The sequence below is a fragment of the Rhinoraja longicauda genome, chromosome 25, assembly GCF_053455715.1.
Source record: "Rhinoraja longicauda isolate Sanriku21f chromosome 25, sRhiLon1.1, whole genome shotgun sequence".
Lineage (NCBI taxonomy): Eukaryota > Metazoa > Chordata > Chondrichthyes > Rajiformes > Arhynchobatidae > Rhinoraja > Rhinoraja longicauda.
In genome coordinates, this window is record NC_135977.1 from 1907709 (window position 1) to 1928880 (window position 21172).

The 21172-nt window shown below is 41.8% G+C and overlaps 1 protein-coding gene across 5 annotated transcripts in view; it reads left to right on the top strand.

The window, feature by feature from the left end:
- Positions 1-214: 214 nt before the first annotated feature.
- Positions 215-21172, top strand: part of fbrsl1 (fibrosin-like 1) — a 441460-nt gene continuing 420502 nt past the window's right edge. For all 5 annotated transcript variants that reach the window (XM_078421922.1, XM_078421925.1, XM_078421924.1 and 2 more), the window contains exon 1: positions 215-285. The gene's annotated coding sequence lies outside the window, so the exon portion shown is untranslated. The remainder of the gene's footprint in view (positions 286-21172) is intronic.

Genomic DNA, 21172 nt, shown 5'->3' on the forward strand with positions numbered 1-21172 from the left:
AAGGGGGAAATTGACTTTCAAAGCAGGTTGCATGATCCTGTTGTAATAGTTGCAACTCGTGGCTCCTGTCTAAGATGTTACAATTATCAGTGTGTTGAAAACAAAATGGATTGTAAAATATAGATCTAATGGATATGTTTTTTAAACAAATTGTTTGTAATCATCCTCTTATTTAGCAACTGATTTTGTAAGAACTTCATTATTTTACCTTTTCAGGAAGAAAAGCATGGTGATCTTCCCAATCATTTGCATCATTTAGATGTGTTTCAATTTACAATCGAAACCGTGAGTTGAATATTTGTGTTACCATTCAACGTTTATTGTAAACACAGCTTTGCTGCTTGTTATTATCAATGGGCTAGCTCTTGATTTTAACTGCAAATTAAATTGGGATATCCTGCTTGCTTTCAGAATTGGCGAAACACTGAGATTTGTTTTTAATTAATGATATGAAAAGCATTTGATGTTTGGAGGAAAATGTTTAAAAACTATGTGAATATATAATTCAGAGTGGCCTGTGGGAATGCGACGGGGTTGATTTGTCAGCTTGTGGAATTGTGTCAGTAGAATTGTAGGAATTTTTCCCTTTGGGCAATTAATTGAAATGTTTGCTCGCAGAATAACTCTCCAGATGAAGTTTGTTTGTTTGTTCCTCAAAACAATTAGCATGATTACATAGGTACCTCTTGGTTAGTGCCCATCTAAAAAAGGTACTTCCAGTAAGATATGAGCAGATGTTTTACGCAAACTCTATTTGGCAGGGAATGTATGCAATCATCATTAACCGTTTTGGCTGCGCAGGGCTTTTCCAAATAATTGAATACGGTTGCTGTTTACTGAAGTGATTTGACATTAGAGTAAGAGGTCAGATGTTTAGTGAAACAGTGCAGATTTCTTATAACGTATATTATTTCCAAATATCACATTTTCTATAGACTACTCAACATTTAAAATCGAAAGATGCTAAAATTCTATTTTGAGCCAAATATCCAAAGCCGACCTATATCAGAGAATTGTTGAGGCAGAAGAAGAGGCAGTGCCCTTTCAGACTTATCGCTGAAATTCCTCATTCCTAGAATTTCTTGGAAATCCATACCTTCACATTCACATCCTCCCTAAAGTTAGGTAACTGTAATTGGAATCTGTACTTCCATTGAGGTCTCTCTAATGTTTACACAGATTCAAGATAACCCCTTTGCTGCTGTACTGCATAGTGTCTCCAACAATCCCAGGATCTACATGTAACACTAAATAGACATATCCTGCCACTTTCATGTCAAGTAACTGACCTGTATTCCTAAAGTCCTTTTGAGCACACCCTTTAGAACTTGAGGTATGAAGTTTGTATTATCCATCCTCTATATTCTACCAAAGTGTATTGCTTCACATTTACTGTATTAAATTTAATTTTCCTGTGTCTTTTATTTGTCCTTTATTTGTCTTATTATTGCCCCTCATTGTTTACCCCCATTTGTAAAGTCACAACCATGTTCCCAAAAAGATGTTTTGCATATGTTTTGACCCCCTACAAAGACCATCGTTTTATTTTAACAAACAAGCAAATTTCCTATCTCTGCTCCTTCAGCCCCATTAATTTTATCAGGCTCAATTTTGTTAACAAGCCTTTTGTGCAGGATTTCATCAAATGCTTTCTGAAAATCTATACAAACAGCAACTTTCAACCTTCTCTATTCCTCCTGATTTTTTTCTATTAGCTCATTAAAAAAACCCCAATCTGGTTAATTGAACACTATTTATACTTTTACAAATCTGTTTTTTTTTCCCCAATTGTTGCTCCGAGAGCCTATTTTTTTTTTGTATTTCTAATAGCTTAACAGCAACAGTTTAATTATAGATGTCAAGCACGCCCTTGCTCTTTATTTTGAACAAGGCATTTTCACTTCAACCATTTAGTGAGCTAGGATGCAGACAGTCTGGAGCATGATAAAATAAATTTGATAATTCCAGAAGTCTTAAAAAAATTCAGATGAGTTACTTTGTAACCTTGCAATGTAGTAAAAAGCATTTTGAATTGTGAGTGATCTACTTTGAAACTGATTAGAGAAGATATCACAGTTTTAATTCTTTGAAACAGCCAATATTGCCCGTGCATGTAATACATTGCAGAGAATGATCTTTAGAAAAGTAGATTTCCTACTTTTACTAAAGCCATGTGATATAAATAAATATTCTGTCAGCACAGCAATGAAGTTTGCTTTCTTAAAATGTGATCCGTATTGTGTATGTACAGTGCCCTCCATAATGTTTGGGACAAAAACCCATCATTTATTTATTTGCCTCTGTACTCCACAATTTGAGATTTGTGATAGGAAAAAAATCACATGTGGTTAAAGTGCGCATTGTCAGATTTTATTAAAGGCCATTTTTGTACATTTTGGTTTCACCATGTAGAAATTACAGCTGTGTTTATGCATAGTCCCCCCATTTCAGGGCACCATAATGTTTGGGACACATGGCGTCACAGGCATTTGTAATTGCTCAGGTATGTTTAATTGCCTCCTTAATGCAGGTATAAGAGAGCTCTCAGCACCCAGTGTTTCCTCCAGTCTTTCCATCACAGTTGGAAACTTTTATTGCTGTTTATCATTATGAGGAACAAAGTTGTGCCAATGAAAATCAAAGAAGCCATTATGAGACTGAGAAACAAAAATAAAACATCAGCCAAACCTTAGGCGTACCAAAATCAACTGTTTGGAACATCATTAAGGAGAAAGAGAGCAATGGTGAGCTTACTGATTGCAAAGGGACTGGCAGGCCAAGGAAGACCTCCACAGCTGATGACAGAAGAATTCACTCTATAATAAAGAAAAATCCCCAAACACCTGTCCGACAGATCAGAAACTCTCTTCAGGAGTCAGGCGTGGATTTATCAATGACCACTGTCCGTAGAAGACTTCATGAACAGAAATACAGAGACTTCACTGCAAGATGCAGACCACTGGTTAGCTGCAAAAATAGGATGGCCAGGTTACAGTTTGCCAAGAAGTAATTAAATGAGTAACCACAGTTCTGGAAAAAGGTGTTGTGGACAGATGAGATGAAGATTAACTTATATCAGAGTGATGGCAAGAGCAAAGTATGGAGGAGAGAAGGAACTGCCCAAGATCCAAAGCATACCACCTCATCTGTGAAACACGGTGATGGGGGTGTTAATGGCCTGGGCATGTATGACTGCTGAAGGTACTGGCTCATTGATGATACAGCTGCTGATGTAGCATAATGAATTCTGACGTGTATAGACACATCCTATCTGCTCAAGTTCAAACAAATGCCTCAAAACACATTGGCCGGTTGTTCATTCTACAGCAAGACAATGATCCCAAACATACTGCTAAAGCAACAAAGGAGTTTTTCAAAACTAAAAAAAAGGTTAATTCTTGAGTGGCCAAGTCATTCACCTGATCTGAACCCAATTGAGCATGCCTTTTCAAATCAAATTGCTTTTATTGTCATTCAAAATGAATTGAACAAAATTGTCGTTACCATCCTGTCACAAACAATAAAGAGCACAAGACACACAACCACACAAGTTTAACACATACAACCATCACAGTGATTCCTCCAGGCACACCCTCACTGTGATGGAAGGCAAAGAAAAGTCTTATCTCCTCCTCCGTTCCTCTCCTGCGGTCAGGCAGTCAAACTGCTGTCTCGAGGCGATCGAGGCTCCTGACTCCCGAATCCCCCGCCGGGTGATGGAAGGTTCCAGGCCGAGCCGAGCAGGCCGATGAAGGTCCTGAGCCCCCACCCGGCGATGGAAAGTGCCGCGGCCGAGCCACGCAGGGCGATGAAGGTCATGCGAACGGGTCGATCGAGCCTCACGATTTGGGGCGGTCGAAGCTGCTACGGCTGGAGCTCCCGAAAGCCATTCGCCAGCCAGGGACCTGCGAGCCCCCGATGTTGCGGTCCACAGGGCCCGCGGCCGAAGCCTCCGAGATGGTAAGTCCAGGCCCTGCGACCGGAGCCTTCAAGGTCGATCCCAGCTGGAGGCTGCCAACTCCATGGTGTTGGGTCGTAGCCTGAATGGAGATACAACATGGAAAAAGGTCGCATCTCCGTTGAGGAGGAGATTTAAAACAAAAGGTTTCCACCAACCCCCACATATACACGGCTAAAAATAGGTCATTACATTACATACATTTAAACGCTAACAATACCCAAAGAAAGAAAAAGACAGACAGACTGCTGCTGAAGAGAAAACAGAAGGGGGACTAGCCCCCAAAACAAGCATAAGCTAAAGATGTCTGCAATACAGGCCTGGCAGAGCATCACCAGAGAAGACACCCAGCAACTGGCGATGTCCATGAATCGCAGACTTCAAGCAGTCATTGCATGCAAAGGATATGCAACAAAATACTAAACATGACTACTTTCATTTACATGACATTGCTGTGTCCCAAACATCATGGTGCCCTGAAATCGGGGGACTATGTATAAACACTGCTGTAATTTCTACATGGTGAAACCTAAATGTATAAAAATGGCCTTTATTAAAATCTGACTGTGCACTATAACCACATGTGAGTTTTTCTATTACAAATCTCAAATTGTGGAGTACAGAGGCAAATAAATAAATGATGGGCCTTTGTCCCAAACATTATGGAGGGCACTGTATATATGTGTGTATGCATGTATATATGTGTTTATGTGTATATATGTGTGCATATAAACATAGCACAAAAAGTAAGGAAATTTGTGTTTGGTAGATTATTTCTTTGTTGTAACAATGCTTCTTGGCAATAAATCTTATACCGTTGGAAAGCCTGTTTATTTCCCTTTTAAATGGTGCCACATTTGTAAGGAACATGCATTTGTGGGATGAGCAGCAGAGCTGAGTATATGGGTTGCGCCCATGAAAAATTTGCCAAATCTTCTCTGCTTTCCAACGGTATAAGATTTATTGCCAAGAAGCATTGTTACAACAAAGAAATAATCTACCAAACACAAATTTCCTTACTTTTTGTGCTATGGTTTATGTGTGTATGTATATAACTACTGATTTTCTAATCTTCCAAATAATAAAATGGAGAAGGCACGGGACAAATTGTTGGCAATTTTTTTCTTTTTGAAATTTGGTATACAGATGGAGTAATTAATATAATCAAAATTCATTTTCATTTAGCTGGGCAAACTAACCCAACTAGTAGGTTTTGTTTTTCTTCTAATTATCTGTTCCAGACCAACTGTGAGCTTGAAAGCATCACATTTTTAGGTTAGGCTTTCTTTCAAGAATTTGCTGGCTGATAAAATGGCACACATGAGTAAAACTGGTTTTGGAATGCTCATCAATATGATTTTTATGGTGATAGTACAGGTAATGGAATTGAGGAGTAAGAAGGTTTCATTTTCTTGTTAATTGGGAATATTTTTGCTTAATGAAGTTGGGATGAAGCTATGGGCAGTTATGTTATCAGTTTGTAATGTTGTCTGCTGGCATATTCCATGTGAGGTTATTCATCAAATCATCAAAGCATAGCAGGCCAGGGACCAAGAGCTGGTAAATAGAATTAGTGTAGGTATTTAATGGTTGTTGTGAACATAGTGGGCTGAAGAGTCTGCTTCTGTGTTTTATGATGCTATTTTGAGGTTGGACATCAATGTCAGCTTTTTAAAATTGTTTAAATTAAAATTATTTTAAAATAAAATTAAACTTTGAGACCAAGCAAAGTTTCTTGAAGGGAAAAAATGCGCTGTAATTTTTAATATATTCAAACATTTCATAAAAATTAGAGCTAACTAAAATGATCTGATCAGCTTCATTTCTGAAATTTATAATTCCTCCCACATCAAAGATGTGCTGGTTTGTTGGTTAATTGGCTTCCGTAACTTGCCCCTAGTGTGTAGGGAATGGATGCAGAAGAGGGACAACATAGAACATGTCTGAACGGGTGATCGATGGGAGGAATGGGTTCAGTGGGCCATAGGACCTATTTCCAGGCTGTATCTGTCAATGGCTGCCAATTTTTTAGATTTTTAAGTTACAAATTCGGTTCATTTCGGTTGCTGTGCATAGAAAAACTTGGGTTTAACTGAGCCAGAAACAATATATTTTAATCTCTGCGAGGTTAAGGTAATTTGATTTATGTGACCCCTGTGCTTCATACACTATCTCTGTGTATTAGAATCTGCTTCTGTAACTGTACATGGACTTTAAATTGCGAAAGGTTAACTTTTTTAACTTAGGGCTGTAGTATGAAACAATGAATATTAGTTCATACTGTTTTCCCCTTGATATTGATCTGTGCACATTGGTCGAATATATCCAGATACTTGAGCACAAATGCTGTATTTTATGAAAAGTGCGTGCAAAGGTTATCACAATCACTTCCTGCAGCTCGAAGAATCATAGAGCGATTGCAGCACAGAAGGAGGCCATTTCGCTAAGCATGTCTATGACAATACTCTCCCTTAGGAACTCTTTCATTTCACCTCCTTCTGCATCTTTGCACATTTTTCTCCATCATTCCCTTTTGGCCACAATGGAACCACATCTGCAGGCGGTGCATGCCAAATTCCAAATGCATGCTTTGGGAGAAAAGTATAGATCATCCATATGTCATTCTTAATTCTCTTCCCTTTTGCCTTTGACTTCTTTTACCAAGACCTCAACCAATGGCAATAGCCTCCTCATATCCAGTCTGTCCACATCCCTCCAATAATTAAGTCCCCTCAAATTAATAACATGATAATCTTAATTTGGCATTGCTGTCTAGTTGCAGCAACCTTTCATTTTCCTATTAAAAACCTGTACTTCTGCCTTAATGATATTGCTTCCATTACTCTTTGAGGAAACATTCCAAAGACTCATGACTCTCAAGGGGAAAAAAAAGCCTTGATCTCTGTCTTGAACACTTGACTCTTTTGTGTTTAAATGATGACCACTTGCTTCAGAGTGAGGCCACGCACAAACTAACCCATACTGACCTTTCTGTCCTTGGCCTCCTCCACTGCCAGTGAAGTCATGTGCAAACAGGAAGGACAGCACCTCATTGTCCACTTGGTTAGTCTGCAACTCAACCCAATGAACAGTGAATTCTATAATTTCAAGTTAAACCCTTTGGTCCCCCCTTCTCCTTTTTGCCTCCCACCCCTTGGTGTGCACACATTTCTCCTCCCATCCCCATACCTCTGTCATCCTGTTCACTTTTGCTCCTTCTGTTCATCTCTCACCTTCCCTACTCTTAAGAACCCATTTTCTTTTATTTCGCTCTTTCCCTTGATTAGTTTAGAGATACAGTGAGGAAACAGGCCCTTTGGCACACCCAGTTCACGCCGACCAACAATCACCTGTACACCAGTTCTATCATACACACAAGGGACAATTTATAGAAGCCAACTAACCTACAAACCTGAAAACCGTTAGAATGTGGGAGGAAACCGGAGCACCCGGAGAAAACCCACGGGAGAACGTACAAACTCTATACAGACAGCGTCCTGTATTTAGGATGAGGATATCTCCGATGACTTGGTGTGAAACACCTTATCATGGGCGCAGATGCGACATAGATGGTGGAATTGGGAGTAGGGGATAGAGTCTTTACAGGAAGCAGGGTGGGAAGAAGTGTAGTCTAGATGCTACGGGAGTTTGTAATAGATGTCAGTTGATAGTTTGTCTCCTGTGATGGAGCCTGTGGATCTAGAAACAGTAGGGAAATGTCAGAGATGGTCCAAGTGAATTTGAGTGCAGGATGGAAATTAGTCGTGAAGTTGATGAAGTCAGTGAGTTCCCCATGGGTGCAGGGGGTAGCACCGATGCAGTCATCAATGTGGCGGAGGTAGAGTTCAGAGATAGGGCCAGTGTATGCCTGGAACAATGATTGTTCGAGAAACCCTACAAAGAGACAGGCATAGCTGGGCCCCATGCAAGTGCCCATAGCTACACCTTGGATTTGCAGGAAGTGGTAGGAGTCGAAGGAGAAGTTGTTAAGGGTAAGGACCAGCTCTGCTAGGTGGAGGAGAGTGAGGGTACATTCGAGCTCTGCTAGGTGGAGGACAATTTCCGTCTACTAACATGTCAACAAACAAATGTTGTGTAAATGGAAGCAACTTTAGGGCATAACCTTTGCAGTGGATGCATACCTCACTACTGACCTTCACAGCTGAAACTGTGTTTAAAAGAATCCACATGGATCGTGGCTGCAGCTACCCGCTCCTCAAATAAGAGATTTGTGCAAGGTGTAATTGTAGTCATAAATCTAAAATCATTGAACATATCATGTCCACCTGTCCTTTAAGATCTGGTGCTGACGACACTTCATTTGTCCAAGTGGTTGTGCAGCTTTTTGCGTCTTATGAAAGAAAACTGCATCTATTGCTAACCAATGTGCTTAACTTGCTTTATTCCTGCCTTCACTGGTATTTCTGCATTGAGAATGTAATTTCACCTCCCACATTAACTTGAATTGCATCTGGCTGCTATTCATCCATCCACTTATGAAGCCTATTTTGCAATTTTCTGCTTTTCACTTAACACTTCAAGATACAATGCCCTCCATAATATTTGGGACAAAGACCCATAATTTATTTATTTGCCTCTGTACTCCACAATTTGAGATTTGTAATAGAAAAAAAATCACATGTGGTTAAAGTGCACATTGTCAGATTTTAATAAAGGCAATTTTTATACATTTTGGTTTCACCATGTAGAAATTACAGCTGTGTTTATACATAGTTCCTCCCATTTCAGGGCAGCATTATGTTTGGGACACATGGCCTCACAGGTGTTTGTAATTGCTCAGGTGTGTTTAATTGTCTCCGTAATGCAGGTATAAGAGAGCTCTTAGCACCTAGTATTTCCTCCAGTCTTTCCATCACCTTTGGAAACTTTTATTGCTGTTTATCAACATGAGGACGAGCCAGTGACATTCAGAGAAGCCATATGAGATTGAGAAACAAGAATAAAACTGTTAGAGACATCAGCCAAACCTTAGGTCTATCAAAATCAACTGTTTGGAACATCATTAAGAAGAAAGAGAGCCCTGGTGAACTTACTAATCGCAAAGGGACTGGCAGGCCAAGGAAGACCTCCACAGTTGATGACAGAAGAATTCTCTCTATAATTTTAAAAATCCTCAAATACCTGTTCGACAGATCAGAAACACTCTTCAGGAGTCAGGTGGGGATTTGTCGGGATTTGTCAATGACCACTGTCCACAGAAGACTTCATGAACAGAAATACAGAGGTTACACTCCAAGATGCAAACCACTGGTTAGCCACAAAAATAGGATGGCCAGGTTACAGTTTGAAAAGAAGTACTTAAAAGAGCAACCACAGTTCTAGAAAAAGGTCTTGTGGACAGATGAGACGAAGATTAACATATCAGAGTGATGGCAAGAGCAAAGTATGGAGGAGAGAAGGAACTGCCCAAGATCCAAAGCATACCACCTCATCTGGTTCACTTATCTTCATTGATAATACAACTGCTGATAGTAGTAGCATAATGAATTCTGAAGTGGATAGACACATCCTGCTCAAGTTCAAGTTCAAACAAATGCCTCAAAACTCATTGGCCGGCGGTTCATTCTACAGTAAGACAATGATCCCAAACATACTGCTAAAGCAACAAAGGAGTTTTTCAAATCTAAAAAATGGTAAATTCTTAAGTCGCCCAGTCAATCACCCGATCTGAACCCAATTGAGCATGCCTTTTATATGCTGAAAAGAAAACTGAAGGGGATTAGCCCCCAAAACAAGCATAAGCTAAAGAGCAGAGCATCACCAGAGAAGACACCCAGCAACTGGTGATGTCCATGAATCGCAGACTTCAAGTAGTCATTGCATGCAACAAAATACTAAACATGACTACTTTCATTTACTTGACATTGTTATGTCCCAAACATTATGGTGCCATGAAATGGGGGGACTATGTATAAACACTGCTGTAATTTCTACATGGTGAAACCAAAATGTATAAAAATACTCTTTATGGAAAAACTGACAATGTGCCCTTTAACAACGTGTGATTTTTTTTTCTCTATTACAAATCTCAAATTGTGGAGTACGGAGGCAAATAAATGATGGGTCTTTGTCACAAACATTATGGAGGGCACTGTACTTTACCTTGTGTAAGTCACAAGCCAGCAAATAATTTTGCCCTTGCCATTCCTGGCATTGTATATCATATGTTTATCTTTTATGGAGGGGAAAAAAATACAGTGGATGCCAGACTCACCATAGCTAGGTGACATCGGCCTCTGATTTTAATTGTATCATTTTTACCCCATTTCTCTGCATTTTCTACACATTTTGAAATTCCTGTTTCAATATACCTAAATTTGGACTGTAAAATATTGAGCATAATTGTTACAAATGTCTATTCAAAATCTGTGTATGAAACAGATATCTACATTCAAGTTATTACCAGCTGTTAGTTTTTTAGACATTTCACAAGTGAAATTCATACTTGTACTTTATTCATAATTTTTCTGCATTGTTATTTGTGTCTGGTAATTGATTCCAATTATTTTCTATTTATTAACATTTTTAATTTAAATTCCAAGCTCGGATAATTTCTATTCTTTAATTTACATGTAAAAGGCCCTCAGACCAGTGGCTCTGGTTTTGGCAATTAACAACAACTAAGTCTCTTTTTTGTACCAAAGCTCATTTAATACATTTGCAGCAATCTTAACATCCTTCATTGTTGCTGAATGTGATGCAGTGGGCCCATTCTTCTCTCTAACAAATGTTTTTCTGACTATAACCAAGGAAATTTTTCTCAGAACTGTGCCCTGTTCTTAATTTTAAGATATAACTAGCGAAGAGGGCCCGTTGGGCCCATTCCCACCCCCCATTCTCTCCTCCCCCAACCCCAATCTTACTCTCCCCACACCCCCCCTTTCCCCACGACCTCCCCTTTTCCCAGTACCCCTATTTCCCCCACCACCAAGCCCCCTCCGGACGACTCCTGTTGTCCCCCTCCCCAGTCCCCATTATCAGACCCCGCCACCATTCTCTCTCCCCCAGACACACTCTTACTCTCCCCCACCCCCCCTTTCCCCAGCACACCCCTTTCCCCTACTCTCTCTTGCCCCCAGCACCAACAGGTCCGGGGGGGGGGGGGGGGGGTGCGGGAGCGCCGTTGGGCCCATTCCCACACGCCCCATTCTCTCCTCCCCCAACCCCAATCTTACTCTCCCCACACCCCCCCTTTCCCCACGACCTCCCCTTTTCCCAGTACCCCTATTTCCCCCACCACCAAGCCCCCTCCGGACGACCCCTGTTGTCCCCCTCCCCAGTCCCCATTCTCTCCTCCCCCAACCCCAATCTTACTCTCCCCACACCCCCCCCCTTTCCCCACGACCTCCTTTTCCCAGCACCCCTATTTCCCCCACCACCAAGCCCCCTCCGGACGACCCCTGTTGTCCCCCTCCCCAGTCCCCATTCTCAGACCCCGCCACCATTCTCTCTCCCCCAGACACACTCTTACTATCCCCCACCCCCCCTTTCCCCAGCACACCCCTTTCCCCTACTCTCTCTTGCCCCCAGCACCAACAGGTCCGGGGGGTGGGGGCGGGGAGCGCATCAGTGAAAGGTCCGGGGGGGGGGGAGCGCATTAGTGAAAGGTGGGGGGCGGGGGTGCGCATCAGTGAAAGGTCCGGGGGGGGGGAGAGCGCATCAGTGAAAGGTCCGGGGGGGCGGGGAGCGCATGAGTGAAAGGTCCGTGGGGGGCGGGGGAGCGCATGAGTGAAAGGTCCGGGGGGGGGGGGGGGGGGGCGATAGCGGGGAGAGGGTCTCCCGGGTGTGGGAGAGAGGAGAGAAGCAAGGGGAGAGAGGAGAGGGGAGCCCATACGCACAGATGCACCACGCTGAAAGCCTTCAATAAATCAGTAGGAGGGGGGTTGGGCGAGCTCTTCTCACATGGGCATTTTGACGTCATACGCTGAAGGCCATTGAAAAAACGGCTGGATTTTTTTTTTTTACTAAAACCTCTGTAACTTAAAAAATACACGACCGAATCAAATAAAAATATAATTTTCCAGCAGCGTTCAGCGTCGTGATTAAGGCGGTGCACAAAACCGTGGCGCTACGGTTCACCGTTTTGCCGAAATCAGCCGAAATCACTGTTACAAACATATATACTCTTCTGAGTTTTAGTATATTAAGATAAGATGTAATGAAAAGTATTCATTTATTTTCAAACTACATGAAAATTGTAATCTATTTTATACTTTTATACTTTAATCAGTTGGAGGGTGATAGTGGAAGGTTGTGTTTTGGATTGGAGGCCTATGACCAGTAGGGTCAAAATATCCAACGATCCACAGGGAACTGAGTGGATCCACTGTTATCTGTTTTGACAATTTCAATTAAGATGTTGTTAAGGTGGTTTGTAAACTTGCAGATAACACCAAAAATACTGGTGTAGTGAACTGTGAGGGAAGGTATCCAAGTTTACAGAAGGATTGGGTCTACTAATGAAATGGGCCAAGGAATGGCAGATGGGATTTAATTCTGACAAGTGTGAGGTGATGCATTTTGACAGGTCAAATCAAGATAGGACTTGCACAGTAAATTGTAGGCCCCTGGGAAATGGTGTAGAACAGAGAGATTGAGGGATGCAATTCTCTTAAAGTGAAAACATGAGTAGATGGCTTGACGAAGAATGTGTTTGGCACGTTTGCATTCATTGGTAAGAGTATTGTGAACAGAGGTTGGGATATCATGCTACAGCTGTACACGATGTTGGTGAGATCGCATTTGGTGTATTGTGTGCAGTTCTAGCCATCCTGGATTGAAAGTATGACCCTCCCAAAAGAGGATGTCTCCATACTCTCAAGACAGGTCAGGCTCGTGTAGGTTTCCATTGGTGAGTACCCTGAAAGGGTACATTGGTTATTAATTAACAGTTAAATCTTAAAATAATAAAATATTTGGACACTCGTACTTGTGTATTTTTAAGTGTAGAACACAACAGGAATTTTTACATTGAAAATTCTTTTTACATTTATTAATTAATGAATTCATTAATTTCAATTTAAGAATTTTTGCTTAACGAAACATTTCTCTTGGAGAACAGTTGTATCTAAATTGAGAAATCTGTGTGGTGCACAAAATGGCAGCTTCCTGTGCTGTATATTCATGGACTTTATTCTGTGCAAACTGCTCCTTGATAGTCCCTTGAATGTTACATATCACCAGAATTGATGGACATATCATGAATTGCCATTTAAATCAGTTCAGTTCCTGTAATTAAGTAATAATAATAATAATAATACATTTCATTTGTATAGCGCTTTTCTGGAAACTCAAAGACGCTTTACAGAGTAAGTAAAACATAAAAATAAATAAATAAACGAACAAAAAAAGGAAGGATAAGGAGAAGCGACGGTCAGTGGTTGAAGGCAGTGTTGAACAGGTGAGTCTTAAGTGATGTTTTGAATGTGGTGAGTGAGGAGGAGTCTCTGATGGTTTGAGGTAGTGAGTTCCAGAGGGTGGGAGCAGCGATGGAGAAAGCCCTGTCCCCCCAGGATCTGAGTTTGGTCCGGATGGGGGGGGGGACTGGAGGTTAGCAGCAGCAGAGCGGAGGGTGCGGGTGGGAGTGTGTCTGTGGAGGAGGTCAGTCAGGTAGGATGGGGCCAGGTTATGGAGGGCTTTGTAGGTCATGAGGAGAATTTTGTACTGGATTCTCTGGGGGATGGGGCGCCAGTGGAGCTTGTAAAGGACGGGGGTGATGTGGTCACGGGTCGGGGAGTGGGTGAGTAGACGGGCAGCGGAGTTCTGGATGTATTGGAGTTTATTGATGATTATTGAGGGTGAACCATAGAGGAGGCTGTTACAATAGTCCAGATGGGAGGTGATGAAGGCGTGGATGAGGGTTTCTGCAGCTGTGGAGGAGAGGGATGGACGGAGACGGGTGATGTTTTTGAGGTGGAAGAAGGCTGTCTTGGTGATGTGTTTAGTGTGTTTGTCGAAGGAGAGGGTTTGATCAAAGATGATGCCAAGATTCCAGATGTGAGGGGAGGTGGATACTGAGAAACCGTCAATGTTGAGGGTGAAGTTGTGGGTGGATTTGGTGGGCGTTTTTGGTCCAATGATGATGATTTCGGATTTGTCACCTTAAAAACAGTGGGCCATTCTGCCAAATCCAGAAGTGCTTACTAGTGTTTGCTAAGCAAACATTCATAGTAAGAGATTATTAGACATTAAGGCATTTACATTAGGAGTATATTTAATACACCAGTTTGTGTTTTAAACAGTTACAATTGAAAGCAAACCTGTAATTGGTTTGATATGCGAGTCGTGTGTTGTCTTTTAAGTGGAGAACTCTGCCCTTTAGTATTCTATCTACAGGTATGTAGGTTAATTGGCTGGGTAAATGTAAAAATTGTCCCTCGTGGGTGTAGGATAGTGTTAATGTGCGGGGATCGCTGGGCGGCACGGACTTGATGGGCCGAAAAGGCCTGTTTCCGGCTGTATATATATGATATGATATGATAATTACTATTACAGGTAAAAATGCACATAAAATAACACAAATTCTGGTTGTTTATTTGGTTGGACCAAGGGTGGCAACCCTAATACTAAGAATCATTTTTTTGAACTTGGCTGAAAACAATGTCACAATGTTTGTAAACAATACTGTAATAATCGACTAAGAGTTCAAAGATGCATCGGAGCACAATACATGTTTTGATATTCATATACATTTGAATTTGCAGCTTTCTCTATTTTCAAAAGATTAATTGAAATAGTAAGCTTCAACAAGGGAATTGCCTGCCCTGTCTGGTTGTTGAACTTCAGGCCTGCATTGTTCTTGGGGCCAAGCGGCATGAAGGAGATACCAGAAGGCTGGATTTTCATGTGGATCAGGTACCCAGCAGAGGTGTAGAGTCTTTTAATTCCTTAACAGCAGCCTTTCGAGCACTTACCCAGATTGTCAGAGTAAACAGAATGATAATCTTACTATATAATACTTTTAAATCCCAATCTCGCAGGACATCTAAGGCATTCAACAAGGTTCCGCATGGTAGGCTACTCTGGAAAGTTGGATCCCTTGGGAGTCAAGGAAAGAGCTGAATGGATAGAAAATTGGCTTAATGGAAGGAGGCAGAGGGTAATGGTGGAAGGTTGCTTTTCAGACTAGAGGCTACCTTGTGTCTCAGGCTTCGGTGATGGGCCCTTTACTGTTTGAGATCTATATCAATGATTTGGATGAGAATGTGCATGGCATGTTTACCAAGTTTGCAGATGACACAAAAGTGTATTGTAGATAGTGAAGATGGTTGTCAAAGATTGCAGCAGGATCTTGATTGTTTGGGCAGGTGGGCTGAGGAATGATTGATGAAATTTAAAAGAGAAATGTGAAGTGTTGCATTTTATGAGCACTAACATGGGCTGAACCTACACAGTTAATAGTAGGGCTTTGGGGAGTGTTGTAGAGCAGAGGGCTCTAGGAGTACAGGTACATAGTTTGTTGAGAGTGGCATCACAAGTAGATAGGGTAGTCCAAAAGGCTTTCGGCACATTGGCCTTCATCAGTCAAGAGCATTGAGTATAGAAGTTTGGAGGTCATGTTGCAGTTATACAAGACGTTGGTGAGGCTACATTTAGAGCATTGTGTTCAGTTTTGGACACCATGTTATAAAATGTTTTAATTTTGCCCTCAAACCTGCCCTAATTATGAGTTTCTTAACACAGAGCTTGAATGAAAGATGTGATGTTCCTGGTCTTGGTTCATTAAACACCTGAGCCATGAGGCGATATGTTGATACTTAGAACAATAAACCAGCATAGCATGAAAGCATTAGAGTTGCTTTTGTATTACAGCGATGGTCCTTGATGAGCTGAGACATTGAGCTTTCTCCAGCATGTAAATTAGCAAACAGTTGGTCTACCTGAAGTTGTGAGTTCCATAGTAAATAATATTGCAATCCCCATTAAAGCTTCTGCTTCTATAACTCAGTGTATGTCACTAATTCATCAGGACCTGGCCCTCTGAGTGCCTGCAAATTTAATCCTCTGTATTCAAGACATTTTGGGATAATTGATGACTAGGACATGCACAGTATATCAATACTTTATAATATTCTGCCTAACTGAACTGATATTCTGCCTAACTGAAACCAGGAAGTGGCGGCTCGCCTGCAGTCCGTTTGTCTTTTGTGTTTTTTGTTGTTTTTTGTCTTCATTGTAGTGTTTAGATGTGATGTGTTTTTTGTGGTTGTGTGTTATGTGGTGGGAGGGAACTGTAAAATTGTCTCCTCTGAACGGAGACGTGACCTTTTTCTAGGCTGTGTCTCCGTTCACGCTGCGGCCTACCTTTGGCCGAACACCTGGAGCTGGCGGTCTCCAGCTAGGACCACCTGGGCTCTGGTTCGCAGAGCCCGCGGACCGGACTTACCATCTGTGGAGCTGGCTGCCTTCGGAGGCTGTGGTGGCGCTGTGAGTGCGGCTGCAACTCGCCTTTGGAGGCTTCGGCCGCAGGCCACGTGGACGTCGGAAGCTCGCAGGTCCCTGGGTGGGGGCCTACATCGGGAGGTCTGGCAGTGGCAGCGTCTTCGCCCGCCCCGAATTGCGGGGCTTGGGTCGGCTCATTGAGGACCTTTCACCGTCCGGAGCGTGGGCTGGAACAGGCCGTGGGATTTTCTCCGCCCGACGAGGGCTACAATGTCGGGAGCCCCGACCGCCCCGACATGGCAATGTGGGAGAGAGGAGAGAAGCAAGGGGAGAGAGGAGAGGGGAGCCCATACGCACAGATGCACCACGCTGAAAGCCTTCAATAAATCAGTAGGAGGGGGGTTGGGCGAGCTCTTCTCACATGGGCATTTTGACGTCATACGCTGAAGGCCATTGAAAAAACGGCTGGATTTTTTTTTTTTACTAAAACCTCTGTAACTTAAAAAATACACGACCGAATCAAATAAAAATATAATTTTCCAGCAGCGTTCAGCGTCGTGATTAAGGCGGTGCACAAAACCGTGGCGCTACGGTTCACCGTTTTGCCGAAATCAGCCGAAATCACTGTTACAAACATATATACTCTTCTGAGTTTTAGTATATTAAGATAAGATGTAATGAAAAGTATTCATTTATTTTCAAACTACATGAAAATTGTAATCTATTTTATACTTTTATACTTTAATCAGTTGGAGGGTGATAGTGGAAGGTTGTGTTTTGGATTGGAGGCCTATGACCAGTAGGGTCAAAATATCCAACGATCCACAGGGAACTGAGTGGATCCACTGTTATCTGTTTTGACAATTTCAATTAAGATGTTGTTAAGGTGGTTTGTAAACTTGCAGATAACACCAAAAATACTGGTGTAGTGAACTGTGAGGGAAGGTATCCAAGTTTACAGAAGGATTGGGTCTACTAATGAAATGGGCCAAGGAATGGCAGATGGGATTTAATTCTGACAAGTGTGAGGTGATGCATTTTGACAGGTCAAATCAAGATAGGACTTGCACAGTAAATTGTAGGCCCCTGGGAAATGGTGTAGAACAGAGAGATTGAGGGATGCAATTCTCTTAAAGTGAAAACATGAGTAGATGGCTTGACGAAGAATGTGTTTGGCACGTTTGCATTCATTGGTAAGAGTATTGTGAACAGAGGTTGGGATATCATGCTACAGCTGTACACGATGTTGGTGAGATCGCATTTGGTGTATTGTGTGCAGTTCTAGCCATCCTGGATTGAAAGTATGACCCTCCCAAAAGAGGATGTCTCCATACTCTCAAGACAGGTCAGGCTCGTGTAGGTTTCCATTGGTGAGTACCCTGAAAGGGTACATTGGTTATTAATTAACAGTTAAATCTTAAAATAATAAAATATTTGGACACTCGTACTTGTGTATTTTTAAGTGTAGAACACAACAGGAATTTTTACATTGAAAATTCTTTTTACATTTATTAATTAATGAATTCATTAATTTCAATTTAAGAATTTTTGCTTAACGAAACATTTCTCTTGGAGAACAGTTGTATCTAAATTGAGAAATCTGTGTGGTGCACAAAATGGCAGCTTCCTGTGCTGTATATTCATGGACTTTATTCTGTGCAAACTGCTCCTTGATAGTCCCTTGAATGTTACATATCACCAGAATTGATGGACATATCATGAATTGCCATTTAAATCAGTTCAGTTCCTGTAATTAAGTAATAATAATAATAATAATACATTTCATTTGTATAGCGCTTTTCTGGAAACTCAAAGACGCTTTACAGAGTAAGTAAAACATAAAAATAAATAAATAAACGAACAAAAAAAGGAAGGATAAGGAGAAGCGACGGTCAGTGGTTGAAGGCAGTGTTGAACAGGTGAGTCTTAAGTGATGTTTTGAATGTGGTGAGTGAGGAGGAGTCTCTGATGGTTTGAGGTAGTGAGTTCCAGAGGGTGGGAGCAGCGATGGAGAAAGCCCTGTCCCCCCAGGATCTGAGTTTGGTCCGGATGGGGGGGGGGACTGGAGGTTAGCAGCAGCAGAGCGGAGGGTGCGGGTGGGAGTGTGTCTGTGGAGGAGGTCAGTCAGGTAGGATGGGGCCAGGTTATGGAGGGCTTTGTAGGTCATGAGGAGAATTTTGTACTGGATTCTCTGGGGGATGGGGCGCCAGTGGAGCTTGTAAAGGACGGGGGTGATGTGGTCACGGGTCGGGGAGTGGGTGAGTAGACGGGCAGCGGAGTTCTGGATGTATTGGAGTTTATTGATGATTATTGAGGGTGAACCATAGAGGAGGCTGTTACAATAGTCCAGATGGGAGGTGATGAAGGCGTGGATGAGGGTTTCTGCAGCTGTGGAGGAGAGGGATGGACGGAGACGGGTGATGTTTTTGAGGTGGAAGAAGGCTGTCTTGGTGATGTGTTTAGTGTGTTTGTCGAAGGAGAGGGTTTGATCAAAGATGATGCCAAGATTCCAGATGTGAGGGGAGGTGGATACTGAGAAACCGTCAATGTTGAGGGTGAAGTTGTGGGTGGATTTGGTGGGCGTTTTTGGTCCAATGATGATGATTTCGGATTTGTCACCTTAAAAACAGTGGGCCATTCTGCCAAATCCAGAAGTGCTTACTAGTGTTTGCTAAGCAAACATTCATAGTAAGAGATTATTAGACATTAAGGCATTTACATTAGGAGTATATTTAATACACCAGTTTGTGTTTTAAACAGTTACAATTGAAAGCAAACCTGTAATTGGTTTGATATGCGAGTCGTGTGTTGTCTTTTAAGTGGAGAACTCTGCCCTTTAGTATTCTATCTACAGGTATGTAGGTTAATTGGCTGGGTAAATGTAAAAATTGTCCCTCGTGGGTGTAGGATAGTGTTAATGTGCGGGGATCGCTGGGCGGCACGGACTTGATGGGCCGAAAAGGCCTGTTTCCGGCTGTATATATATGATATGATATGATAATTACTATTACAGGTAAAAATGCACATAAAATAACACAAATTCTGGTTGTTTATTTGGTTGGACCAAGGGTGGCAACCCTAATACTAAGAATCATTTTTTTGAACTTGGCTGAAAACAATGTCACAATGTTTGTAAACAATACTGTAATAATCGACTAAGAGTTCAAAGATGCATCGGAGCACAATACATGTTTTGATATTCATATACATTTGAATTTGCAGCTTTCTCTATTTTCAAAAGATTAATTGAAATAGTAAGCTTCAACAAGGGAATTGCCTGCCCTGTCTGGTTGTTGAACTTCAGGCCTGCATTGTTCTTGGGGCCAAGCGGCATGAAGGAGATACCAGAAGGCTGGATTTTCATGTGGATCAGGTACCCAGCAGAGGTGTAGAGTCTTTTAATTCCTTAACAGCAGCCTTTCGAGCACTTACCCAGATTGTCAGAGTAAACAGAATGATAATCTTACTATATAATACTTTTAAATCCCAATCTCGCAGGACATCTAAGGCATTCAACAAGGTTCCGCATGGTAGGCTACTCTGGAAAGTTGGATCCCTTGGGAGTCAAGGAAAGAGCTGAATGGATAGAAAATTGGCTTAATGGAAGGAGGCAGAGGGTAATGGTGGAAGGTTGCTTTTCAGACTAGAGGCTACCTTGTGTCTCAGGCTTCGGTGATGGGCCCTTTACTGTTTGAGATCTATATCAATGATTTGGATGAGAATGTGCATGGCATGTTTACCAAGTTTGCAGATGACACAAAAGTGTATTGTAGATAGTGAAGATGGTTGTCAAAGATTGCAGCAGGATCTTGATTGTTTGGGCAGGTGGGCTGAGGAATGATTGATGAAATTTAAAAGAGAAATGTGAAGTGTTGCATTTTATGAGCACTAACATGGGCTGAACCTACACAGTTAATAGTAGGGCTTTGGGGAGTGTTGTAGAGCAGAGGGCTCTAGGAGTACAGGTACATAGTTTGTTGAGAGTGGCATCACAAGTAGATAGGGTAGTCCAAAAGGCTTTCGGCACATTGGCCTTCATCAGTCAAGAGCATTGAGTATAGAAGTTTGGAGGTCATGTTGCAGTTATACAAGACGTTGGTGAGGCTACATTTAGAGCATTGTGTTCAGTTTTGGACACCATGTTATAAAATGTTTTAATTTTGCCCTCAAACCTGCCCTAATTATGAGTTTCTTAACACAGAGCTTGAATGAAAGATGTGATGTTCCTGGTCTTGGTTCATTAAACACCTGAGCCATGAGGCGATATGTTGATACTTAGAACAATAAACCAGCATAGCATGAAAGCATTAGAGTTGCTTTTGTATTACAGCGATGGTCCTTGATGAGCTGAGACATTGAGCTTTCTCCAGCATGTAAATTAGCAAACAGTTGGTCTACCTGAAGTTGTGAGTTCCATAGTAAATAATATTGCAATCCCCATTAAAGCTTCTGCTTCTATAACTCAGTGTATGTCACTAATTCATCAGGACCTGGCCCTCTGAGTGCCTGCAAATTTAATCCTCTGTATTCAAGACATTTTGGGATAATTGATGACTAGGACATGCACAGTATATCAATACTTTATAATATTCTGCCTAACTGAACTGATATTCTGCCTAACTGAAACCAGGAAGTGGCGGCTCGCCTGCAGTCCGTTTGTCTTTTGTGTTTTTTGTTGTTTTTTGTCTTCATTGTAGTGTTTAGATGTGATGTGTTTTTTGTGGTTGTGTGTTATGTGGTGGGAGGGAACTGTAAAATTGTCTCCTCTGAACGGAGACGTGACCTTTTTCTAGGCTGTGTCTCCGTTCACGC